The sequence below is a fragment of the Pleurodeles waltl genome, chromosome 4_1 (assembly GCF_031143425.1).
Source record: "Pleurodeles waltl isolate 20211129_DDA chromosome 4_1, aPleWal1.hap1.20221129, whole genome shotgun sequence".
Taxonomy (NCBI): Eukaryota; Metazoa; Chordata; class Amphibia; order Caudata; family Salamandridae; genus Pleurodeles; species Pleurodeles waltl.
Window position 1 is genome coordinate 876,890,321 of NC_090442.1, and position 12,125 is coordinate 876,902,445.

A 12,125-nucleotide genomic window follows, 5' to 3' on the forward strand; every position below is an offset into this window, starting at 1 on the left:
GTGATGACCACTTCCTGGGAAGTGTGGCAAAAATCCATCCCAGAAGGCAACAGTCTCTAAAAATCCAACATGGATGAATCTGATTTTTGGAGGTTACATCTGGCTGAGCCCACCCACTGGTGTGGCTAAAAATCATAAACACACCCCTCTCCTGCCCTCTCCTAATCTAATCAAGGGGGCACCTAATTGTCTGGGGTTGCAGGATGTGGGGGTGTTGCTGGGTGCTGCAAATGTCCTTCTCTGCCTTTGAAGACCAGTTTGGCAGCCCTCCCCTTCCTGCCTTACCATCTGCTGAGGGGAGATTCTCTCCCCCAAGCACATTCCTTTGTGTGAAGCCTGGCCACTTCACACCTCATCAAGGCAGCCTGGCAGAAGCTGCTGCAGGCTGGCCAATCAGAGCACAGTAGCAAAAACAATGCAGAGCTGAAATTGGCAACTTTTTAGGTAAAGTCTAAACTTTTTACCTGAACTAGTTATATTAAATCCAACAACTGGAAGTTGTAGGATTTATTACAACAATTAATTTGGTACCAAATTCTTGGTATGCAACATTTAAGGAGACTTTAAAATTTAAAATAAAGTCTGCCCATTCTAGCCTATGAAGGCCATTTACTTCAATGAGGGAAAAACAAATTTGGCTGTTTTTACCTCACCAGGGCTTATAAATCGATTTTTATAAAGTCCCTGCTTATAGTTACATGGCAACCAGCCCTAGGGGCACATAGGGCACACCTTAGGGGTGACTTATATGTAAAAATAAGGTAGTTTAAGACTTTGGAAGTACCTTTAATTCCAAAGTCGAATTTGCATATAACTTTAATTTAAAAGCAGCCAGCAAGGCAGGCTTGCTTTTAAAATGACACTGGGCACCTCAGCAATGCACCTAGGTGTGCACCACCTATGCTGTGGTCCCTAAACCTACATGCCCTACCATATACTAGGGACTTATAGGTAGGTTAACTTAGCCAATTATAATTAGCCTAATTTGCATATCCATTTTACACAGAGCACAGGCCCTGGGACTGGTTAGCAGTACCCAGGGCACCATCAAAGTCAGGAAAACACCAGCAAAAAGAGGAAAATGGGGGCAAAAAGTTATGGGGCCTCTGCAATCAGCCCTGTTTTCTCACACAGCCTGTTGAGGTTCTTTAGATTGGGGGAGATGTGGGTCCTTCTTGGGAGGTCTAGTATGAGCCTTGCTGCTGAGGTCTGGATGATGTGGAGTCATTTTATGAGGTGAGCTGAGATTCCTGTGTAGAAAGCATTGCCGTAGTGAAGGTGGCTTGTGATGAGTGCCTGTGTGACTATTCTTCTTGTGGTGATTGGGAGCAACTTGAAGATTTTCCAAAGCATGCGTAGGGTGAGAAAGCAGGTCGTGGGGACTGCATTGATCTGCTCCTCCATGCCTAGTTTATTATCAGTAATGATCTCCAGGTTTATGATGGCGTTAAAGGGCATAGGGGGTGGTTCTAGCATCCAGAGGAAAGCTCAGTTTCTGAATAGGAGGACTTGTGTATTGTTGGTGTTGAGTTTGAGGCAGTTGTCCTCAATTCATCTGATGATGGAGTTCATGCTGAGGTGGAAGTTGGTCTTTCTGTACGGGTCTTTGGATAGCAAGAGGATGAGTAGGATGTTATCTGCGTAGGAGATTATTTTTAGACCGCAGGTCCTGATGATGCTGGCCAAGGGGACCATGTAGATGTTGAAGATGGTGGGGCTGAGGGAAGAGCCATGGGATATGCCACAAATGATGTCCTTAGGTTGTGAGGTGAAGGGGGAGAAAGACTCTCAGAGTTCTGCCAGAGAGGAAGGAGGCGATCAACTGCATTGTGCCTATTGCGTGGAGTCTGTTGATCAGAGTGTGAGGGGAGACAGTATTGAATGCCGCCGAGAGGTTGTGGAGAATGAGTGGAACTGATTCTCTTTGGTCGAGCAGGGTTCTAATATTGTCTGTGGAAGCAATTACTGCAAATTTGATGCTGTGGTGGGCCCTGAATCCAGATTGACAGGTGTCCAGAAGTTTGTGGTCTTCTAGGAAGGTGGTGAGCTACTTGGATATGGCCTTCTAAATGACTTTAACTGGGATGGAAAGCAGGGAGATTGGACAGTAGTTTTTGAGATTGTTAGGGTCCACAAAGTTTTTTTTTTTAGGGAGGGCCTTGACCTCGGTGTGTTTCCAATCTTTGCGGTATTTGTGGTTTTGGTGATGGAGATGTTGAGGATGTCCATGAGTTTGATTTTGATGGTGTTGTTGCTTTGGTTGAACATAAGGTAAGGACGTGGATCCACAGGGGATTCTGAGTGGATGGATCTCAAGATGTTGGTGGTGGATTGAATGGTGAATAGGCTCCAGTTATGGAGAGTGGCATTGGTCAGGGAGTCACTGGCGCTGTGTAGGATGAGAATGTCAGTGTCCATTTGCTAGGGTGTGGAGTTTCTGTAAACCTTGGAGATTTTGTCATGGAAATAGTGACAAGGAAATTGGATTGTTCCTGTGATGATGAAATTTTGTTTTTTGCTGTAGATGGGTTGGAGAATTCTTTGACGATCTTGAAAAGTTCCTTGCTTCTGTGCTGCATTCAATCCTGGTTAGTGGGTCTATCTTCTTGGTTTCTTTTAGACAGTTGTTTGCATTTGCGTCTCTTAGACCAGAGTTCTAGGGTGTACCATTTTGCTTGTTTGGTAGGTTTGTGCATGGCCATTTTGCAGGGTGGTAATCTGTCGGCGCAGACTGAGATCCAGGAGTTGAAGTTTTTGACTGGAGTGTTGATGTCTAAAGTGCACTCTAGGAAATGCCACCTCAGGGCATCTGTCCATTAGTTTTCAGAGGTTTTGCCCCACTTCTGCTGAGTGGTGAGAGTGGGATTAGGTGGGTGACTAGGAGTAGTGGTGTAGCTGATATGGACAATGGAGTGGACCGACCAGTTGATTTCCATGGCATGACTGAATTTGATGTTGTTGCTGGAGGTAAAGATGGCGTTGAATGTGTGTCCTGCAATGTGGGTGGCATTTGTGACAATCTGCTTGCGACTGATGAAGTTCATGCTATCTAGGAGGTTTTTGGTGTTAGTGCCATTGTGGTCATCGAAGTGGAAGTTGAGGTCTCCAAGGAAGATGTAGTACTCGGTGTTGATGGCCATGGTGGCGATGAGTCCTGGGATGGCATCACAAAAGCTGGGTCTGGGTCCAGGCAGCCTGTAGGCAAAGGTGCATTTGAGGGTGGTACTTGCATCTCTGCAGGTCTGAAAATTGAGGTATTCCATGAGCTGTGAGTCATTGACAGTGCAGGTGGTGCACTGGAGAGTATCTCTGTAAATGATGGCAGCCTCCTGGTTTGTTGGGTTGGTCAAGATGGCTGATCTTGTAGCCATTAGGAATGGCTACAACTATATTGGGTGCAGAGGAGGCGGTGAGCCATGTCTCTTTTTTTAAATGTTTTTTTATTGATTTTATTAAATTATTACAGGTATGAGTGAAAAATAAAAATACATATACAATATATAAATACATATATATATATATATAAATTCTTTAACCCACAAAAATAAGGCCAATCATACCAATGAAAAACCCAATTGACACACACCTGAAAGAAAAAGATGCAAAATGCCATACAAGGCGATCATATGTGCATACCCTTGTCTGATGAGCCTTACCTTCAACATTCTCCCATACCTCAGTCATAGAGACATCTACACCGAATGTCTGACCCATAGTGCAGCCCTGGAAATCGTTTGAGCCATGTCTCAGTGTGGAAGGCAATGTCGGGTTCGAGAAAGTGAATGGTGTCCCATATTAGGTGTGAGTGACTGCAGAGATATTGTACATTGAGCAGGATAGATTGTAATAGAATGCGTTCTTCGGCAGTCGAGCTGTCAGGTGGAGGTGGGTCGGAGGGTCAGGGAAAGTGGCAGTGGCAATAGGTGAAAGAACCTTTGGTGTTTCTCAGTGAGGTGCAGCAGCAGTCCACATGGAGGGGATGTTGAGGGCGATGAGTTCCAAACTTCAGTAGAGGAGAATGATGGTATCACTAGGGTTCATGGCACTGGGCACGGATCAGGTGCAGACAGGCGCAGACTGGCTTGCCTTTGGCGCACCAACGGTGCAGCCACGCAGCAGTGTGCATACGTAGTCCTGGGGGGTAGGAGCGGCAGTCAGCGAGGTGGGAGGGCCAAAGGCAGGAGACCACATGGAGTAACAATATGGCAAGAAATAGGTGGGAAAAGGTGCTCAAAAACAAACTAAACAACAGACAAAATAAACACACAAGACTAACCTGAAGAAACAAATAAAGGCAAATAATACACTAGTCTGCACAAATGCCTTACAATAACTGAATTGCCAAGATGGTTCAACAGGTAATGTCAGAAGGCCTGCCAGCTGGCTCGATCCAGAGGCTCATACTGTGGGAGGGCGGTGCCTTGACAAGATAAGCTGGCAGTGGAGAGAGCAGCACACAGTCAGAGAGGTGCTGTGCTGCTGAGGGACTGCCACTTTGCTGGACTGCTGCTTTTCTGGACTCTCCCACGCTGTGCTGCCCTGCTGCCTGCTTTTCCCCTGCCTGGGTGAGAAGAATTGGACTTGCATCACCTGATTCGAAGTCTCAGCTACATAAAAGACTTCCAACCACCCTTATCTGGACACTGCCATCTATGAGCCTACCGTGCCATGTGGTGCCACCCCAGTGGAAGTGGGCCTATGGTGTTTGCTCCAGTGGAACTGACGCATCCTCTTCTGGATGGCACATCTCTGAGCCAACCGAATGTGCATTGCCTCAGCTGAGTGTGACATTTTCAAACAGAGCCGAGGCATCTCCGCTGCTGCATAGATTGGATCCGACACATTGCCTTCAGAACCGACACTATGTGATGCTTTCTCCCTGCACAAGGCCCAGATCTCCTCATCGACAGCAGTTTCTATGACAACACCAAAACTCTGCATTGTAGCTTCACTGCTCATTGGAATTGACACATTACCTCGACTACAGAATGCACCCTCAACACCGGTCTTCGCAACGCAAGCCCAGTCGACAGGATTGTCGACGTCAACACATCAGAGTCTCACACCGCAGCCTCGCCACATCTCGGAACCAGCAGATTGCGACTGCTGCATGGCACATCTTCAATCCAAACCCCCAACACTCTGCAACCTCGGATTAAGGTACTTTTGATCATTGTGCTATTTTTACCTAAAACTTTTAAAAATCATTATCTCAATTTCTACTTTTTGGAGTTTTTTTTTTTCTTGTGTTATTTATTAACGTCAGAACTATTTTTCTAACTTTGTGTGTGTTAGAATTGGGGTCTGTAGTTGGCAGTCAGTTTACACCTGGTCCAAGTAGGGAACCTCACTCTAGCCAGGGTAAGGAAGTCACAATCCTAAGATAACCGCTGCTCACCCCCTTTGTAGCTCGGCACGAGCAGTCAGGCTAATCTCAGAGGTAATGTGTTAAGTATTTGTACCCTCACACAGTAACACAGTGAAAACACTACGAATGGACACCACACCAGTCTAGCAAAATGGTCAATATTTATTTAAGAAAAACTATACCAAAACAACTAAGATCCAACATACACAAGCATAGGTATGAATTTTTAAAGATTAAATCCCAATAAAGCTCTCAGAAATTAAATAGCTCCAACTGATGCTATCACGACGTTGTGACAGAGTTATTCCTAACAGTCTGACACCACTTGCGAGGGAGCGTGGTGCCAGTTATGGAGTCGCACAGACCCCAGGTACAGTACCTTAGAAACAAGCCAGAGTCAAAGATGAGGCACAGAGTCGGGGAGGTGAGGCATCACTGGAGCCGGTGTGGCATTAGTTTGGTACTGCTGCACAAGAGATGAGGCGTTGGTCCCTTGCTGCTACGCAGGGGATGTGATGTGTCGGTTCCTTATTGAGGCAGAAGAGGTGAGACGGCGTCAGCGGTGAGGCATCGGTTCTATACAATCTGGCAGGATCGATGATCCCAGTGGGTCATGATGCAATTAGGTAACTTTGCGGTGTTGTGTTCACTGCGGTGCAGTAGGGTGTCACGGACGTTGGTGACACAGCACTCAGAACTCACAATGTTGTGGGACTTCAGAGGTGCTGCAGTGGTGGCGGGCCTGTGGTGTCAGCCACAGCCTCAGATGCAGGTGGTGACACGGAGTCTGGCAGCGGCACCGGTTCTGGGGTCATCTGGAGTCGATGCGCCTGGTTCTTCTTGTTTTACACCAGACTTCACTCCCAAGGGCCCAGGAACTGGAGTTGGCACGTCTTGTCACCTTGACAAGTTATGGTTCTCAGCAAGAGAACCCAGGGCCTGGCAGGTGAAGTCTTTGATGTCCCTGAGACTTCTTAACAGAAGGCAAGCTCAGTCAAAGCCCTTGGAGAAACTTAACAAGCAGGACACACAGCAAAGTCCAAGTCTTTGACCTCTCCAAAGCAGAAGCAGCAACTGTAGGCCAACCTAGCAGATCACAGCAAAGAGGCAGTACTCCTCCTGACAGCTCTTCAGCTCTTCTCCTTGGCAGAGTCTCCTCTTGATCAAGAAGTATTTTAAAAGTCGGGGAGTTTGGGTCCAATACTCATTTCTGTCTTTGAAGTAGGTACATTTCAAAGAAAGTCTTTGTAATGCACAAGACCCTGCCTTTCCTGCCCTGGTCCCAGAAACACTCTAGGGGGTTGGAGACTGCAGTGTGTAAGGACAGGCACAACTATATTCAGGTGCAAGTGTCAGCTTCTCCCACCACTCCAGCCTGTGAAGACCGATCAGGATATGCAGGGCACACCTCACCTCCCTTTGTGTAACTGTCTAGAGTGAATTCACAATCAGCCCAACTGTCATCTTGACCCAGACATGTATTCCACAGACTGGCAGAGTCACAGAATGGTTAAGCAAGAAAATAGCAATTTCAAACACGCAATTGAAAAACCACCTTCACTAAAAGATGTAGTTTTAAATTTTCAGTTCAGAGACCCCAAACTCCACATCTCTATCTGCTCCCAATGGGAAATTACACTTAAGAGATACTTCAAGGCAATTCCCATGTTAAACTTTGGGAGAGATAGACCTTGCAATACTGAAAAACAAGTTTGACAGTATTTCACTTCACATCAGGACATGTAAAACACACACACCAGTACATGTCCTACCTTTTAAATACATTCCACTCTGCCCATGGGGCTACCTTGGGCCTACATTTGGGGTGCCTTACATGTACTAAAAGGGAAGGATTGGGCCTCGCAAGTAGGTGCACTTGCCGGTCGATATGGCAGTTTAAAACTGCACACATAAACAATGCAATGGCAGGTCTGAGACATGTTTACAGGGTTACTCATGTGGGTGACATAATCATTGTCGCAGGCCCACTAGTAACATTTGATTTATAGGCCCTGGACACACATGGCACCCATCACTAGGGACTCACTAGTGAATCAAATCTGTGATCATGGATAAACAATCAGAATCACAACTTTCACAGGGAGCACTTGCTCCTTAGCACTGATTAGCAGTGGTAAAGTGCCCAGCATACCAAAACCAGCAAAAATGAAATCTAGCACACAGTCAAAAATACAGGAGGCAAACGCAAAAAGACAGGGGAAACCAAATAAAGGATGCCAGGTCTAACAGTTTGGTGCCTTTTTTTGTATTCTTTCACAGTTACTGTTGCACAAATACTTTATACAATGCCTCTAAGTTAGGCCTGGCTACTCTGTGCCAAGCTACCAGAGGGTGAGTAAGGGTTTGCCTGACACTTACCCTGAGTAGGATTGTGGCTGCTGTTTGACCTAGGTTCACACCTCAGTCAACCAAAAACCCACATTCTTACAATCATCTTTCTAACAACCTGCTTTGAATTTTTTTATTTTGCAAAACCCCTAATATACAGCATTTGAAAGGCTGAGTTGAGTTATGAACCTGCAGAAGTTCTAGTATTGTAATTATTATGTCTTGGGCTAGTATGACCTGTGATATTCTAGGAAGATTTGTAATCAAAAAACTATTTACATTCTCTAGGCTCTATTCACCAATGCATAGATTAAATCAAGGTTATCCTCGTACAATGTTTGGAAAACCAGAGCCTACAGTTACATCCATTCAGTAACAATGAATGTTTGTGCACCATATTAATTTCCATCAGCACTAAAGATGTGATTTCAAAGAATGCAGATAGAAAATAAATTGGATGATATAGATTATGGATAAAGAGAATGGAAAAAGGAACAAGCATTGCCAGAGCTAATATGTCTTTCCTTTGCCACCAGACACAAGCCAATTGGCTCAGCGATTTTCTTATATATATTGTACCAGTATTCATGTGTGCAAATGTTAGGATGATCTTGTAACGGAGTTAAAAAAATAAGAACATTCATTACAATATGCCATAGATGTCTGCCATCTTGAGGTTTCTTATTTTTGCTAAACTGCACTACAAGATGGCTACTGTGCACCTATGTGTAGGTACTGTGGCCATCTTCCAACAATTTTCTTACGTTTTTTTGAAATTCCAGTAAAATATGGCCATCCTTTTTGCTTGTGCATGGTTGGTGGCCATGTTGGAAAGGCTTTGCTTTGTAAATGGTGGTGAAGCCATTCAACATGGATTGGCAATGTCAGAATACGAGTGAACTAGTGCCAGATAGCACAGCATTGGTGGGGAGAGCAGGGTCCATATCCTACATTGATGGGTGAGGTTGGGGCTAAGTGATGGCTACAGAGGTTGGCCATGTGCTAGGTTACAAGGGGTGGATTACTGTTAATCCCATCTAACCTTCCATGAGAAGCCATAGCTTTAAGGACAGCCTACCCAGCCAGCAACATGAGTTATTCCCCAGGGTGCCTTGTGGACTAAGGTGGGGCCCAAGACTGCTTGTGCTCACTTCAGTATGGGTCACATCCCACAGCATGGATCCTGTTAGACTTAGCTTCCTTGGCATGGTCTCCCCTAACTTTCTGCCTCTGCTTCCCAGGTTGTTGATATGTGCTGGACTCTGTTTTTGCTATTTTGAGACTCTGGGCATTTTACCACTGCTAACCAGTGCTAAAGTGCAAGTGCTCCTATGTTAAATGTATGTGTAATTGGCTAGCTGTGATTGGCATTTTGATGTACTAGTAAGTCCCTAGTAGAGTGCACTAGAGGTGCTTAGGGCCTGTAAATCAAATGCTACTAGTGGGCCTGCAGCACTAGTCGTGCCATCCACATGAGTAGCCCTGTAAACATGGCCCAGACCTGCCACTTCAGTGTCTATAGGTGAAGTTTTAAACTGTCAACTCGACTCCCTTTTTATACATATAAGGCACTTCTAAGGTAGGCCCTAAGTAGCCTCATGGGCAGGGTGCAGTGTATGTTATCGGTGAGACATGTACTGGTGCGTTTTATTTTTACATGTCCTAACAGTGAAATACTGCTAAATTCTGTTTTCATTGTTCAAAGGCATATCTCTCTCATAGGTTAACATAGGGGCTGCCTCTAAATATTATTAAAGTGCAGATTCCCTTTGAGAGAAGATAGAAATGTGGAGTCTCTGGTCTCTGAACTCACAGTTTAAAAATACATCTTTTAGTGAAGTTGGTTTTTAGATTGTTAGTTTGAAAATGGTGCTTTTAGAAAGTAGTCATTTTCTTGCGTAAACCATTCTGTAACCATGCCTGTTTGTGGATTCCCTGTATAGGTCAGACTAACATTAGGGCTGTTTGTGAATCTCCTCTAGACAGTGAGACAAAGGGATCTCGGGTGTAGCTTACATATCCTGATGAGCCATCTGTGCTAGAGTGGAGGGAGGAGTGGTTGCTTACACCTGAATGGGCTGTGCCTGCCCTCTCACAATGCAGTCTCCAACCCCCTGGTGTGTGTCTGGGGCCTGGCCTGGGCAAGGCAGGATCTTGTGAACAACAGAGACTTTCCTTTGAAGTATGCCTACTTCAAAGGCAGATAGGGGTATAAGTGTTGGACCCAAAACCCCTGGAAATTAGATCACCTCCAAGAGGAACCTCTGCCAAGGAGAAGAGCTGAGGAGAAGTGCTGCCCCTGCCTGTGACTGTGCTATCCTGTAGTTGCTGCTTCTACCTGTGAAAGGGAAGAAAGATTGGACTTTGTGGTATATTGGTGCTTGTGAAGAATCTCCAAGACTTGAACTGCGCTTGCCTCCTGTTTTGAAGTCTCAGGGCCAGCAAACACATATTCTGCCAGCTCCTGGACTCTCTGCTGAGACTCCTGCCCTGCCAAGTGGTGTCCTATCCAGTACCTGGGCCCTTGAAAGGTGAAGTTGGCAGAACAAGAGCTGAAAATCCACACACAGAACGTCGTGCGGGGAAATTTTCTATGCACCATCTGCAACACGGCTGATAAACGGCACGCCTCGGGCTTCACAGCTGAAATCGACACTCCATCTGCATTGTGGCTGTGAGATTAACGCATTGAGGCTGGAGAATTGATGTGCAACACCCGCGTGCGGCTGCTGATAACGACGCAAACCTCATGCAGTGCGGTTTTCTAACACCGTGTGACTGGATTTTCCATGCATTGTCCCTGGGCATCAAAGTCATCCCGACTCTGCACGAATCTGAGGTGCCCCATCCGGAAATCGATGCATGGCTCTCTTGCAAGGGAGAAAAATTATGCATCGCCGACCTGACCGGAGAAGAAACGATACCCAGCCTCCTTTGCAAGGAAGGAATCACCGCATCACTGCCTTTTCCAATGCACATTCGCCCATGGAGCTTTATTTTTTACACTGACCAGGTACTTTGTGCAAAATCATTGTTTCCATTGTTTTCTATGGAGTAAGACTCTTATTCTTTTGAAATTCATATCCTGACTTGCGTATGTTGGATTTTTGTCGTTTTGGTCCTGTTTGATTTAAATAAATACTACCTATTTTTCTAACCTGGTGTGGTATCCATTTTGAAGTGTTTTCACCGTATTACTGTGTGTGTTGGTACAAATACTTTACACATTGCTTCTGAGTTAAGCCTGCCTGCTCGTGCCAAGCTACCAAGGGGTGAGTGGGGCTTAACCTGGTGTGTTTCTCCTTTGCCCTGACTAGAGGGAGAGTCCTTACTTGGACAGGGGGTAAACTGACTGCCAACCAAAGACCTCATTTGTAACAGATCCCTTCTGGAGGTGGTTCGCTGTCCGCATTTCCTGCAGCAGTTAGCTGATACTGGAATGGAACTTCATCCCCCATCATGCCTTGTGGACTAAGGTGGGGCCCAGGACTGCCGGTGTGCTCTTCATTTAGGGTAACTTCTGGCAGCAGTTCCCTGCCCTCATTTCCTGCAGCACTTAGCTGACGCTGGGGTGGAACTTCTTCTCCTTGCATGCCTTGTGGATTAAGGCGGGCCCAGGACTGCCAGTGTGTTCTTCAGCGAGGGTCCCTTCTGGTGGCAGTTCCCTGTCTGCATTTCCTGCAGCTGTTAGCTGACGCTGGGGTGGAACTTGATCTTCCAGCATGCCTTGATGGACTAAGGGGGGGTACAGTACTGCCGGTGTGCTCTTCAGCGCGGGTAGTACTTGTAAAATGCCCGGGTGTGTGACTGGGCCAAGACCGGGCCTGTCTTCATCTGGCATCCACAGGATGAGGCTGGGCTGCACCTCCTTCTTTTCATTTGCTTCTAAAGAGGTACTGAGTTTATCTACCTTGGCTATCCATTGTCAGTCATTGTGCTTTAATCCATGTTGGGAGGTCTTTGTACTGTTTTCTGCCCTCTTGCTATGGGGAAAATTAGAGCCGCTCATTTTAATCCAATGCTCGGCCCTACCTTGGATGGCTTCCCACAGTGGGCTGAGAGGGTATTTAACAAGGAAATCAAACTTGCAGCACAGCACCTGTCCCTGTTATTGTCACTTGAAGTGGATTTTGAGTCATCCCAGGTCCCCCCTGAGCACAACACGGTTGCCACATGCACCAACTTACCTCAGCACATAGAGAGCTCTATAGCTGCAGATATGCCAACTAGTTCTATTAACTCCGACTCCATTTTGGGTGCAGAGTTAGCTGATCACTCCAAGAGGGCTCACACTTCTGCCAGTACATGCGATATGGGCAAAACAAAAAGCCTAGGGAGGAAGAGGAACAAAGCTGGAAGGCTACTTCCGTCTGGCTTTGTGGGCAAAGTATCTATCACTGCCTCATCT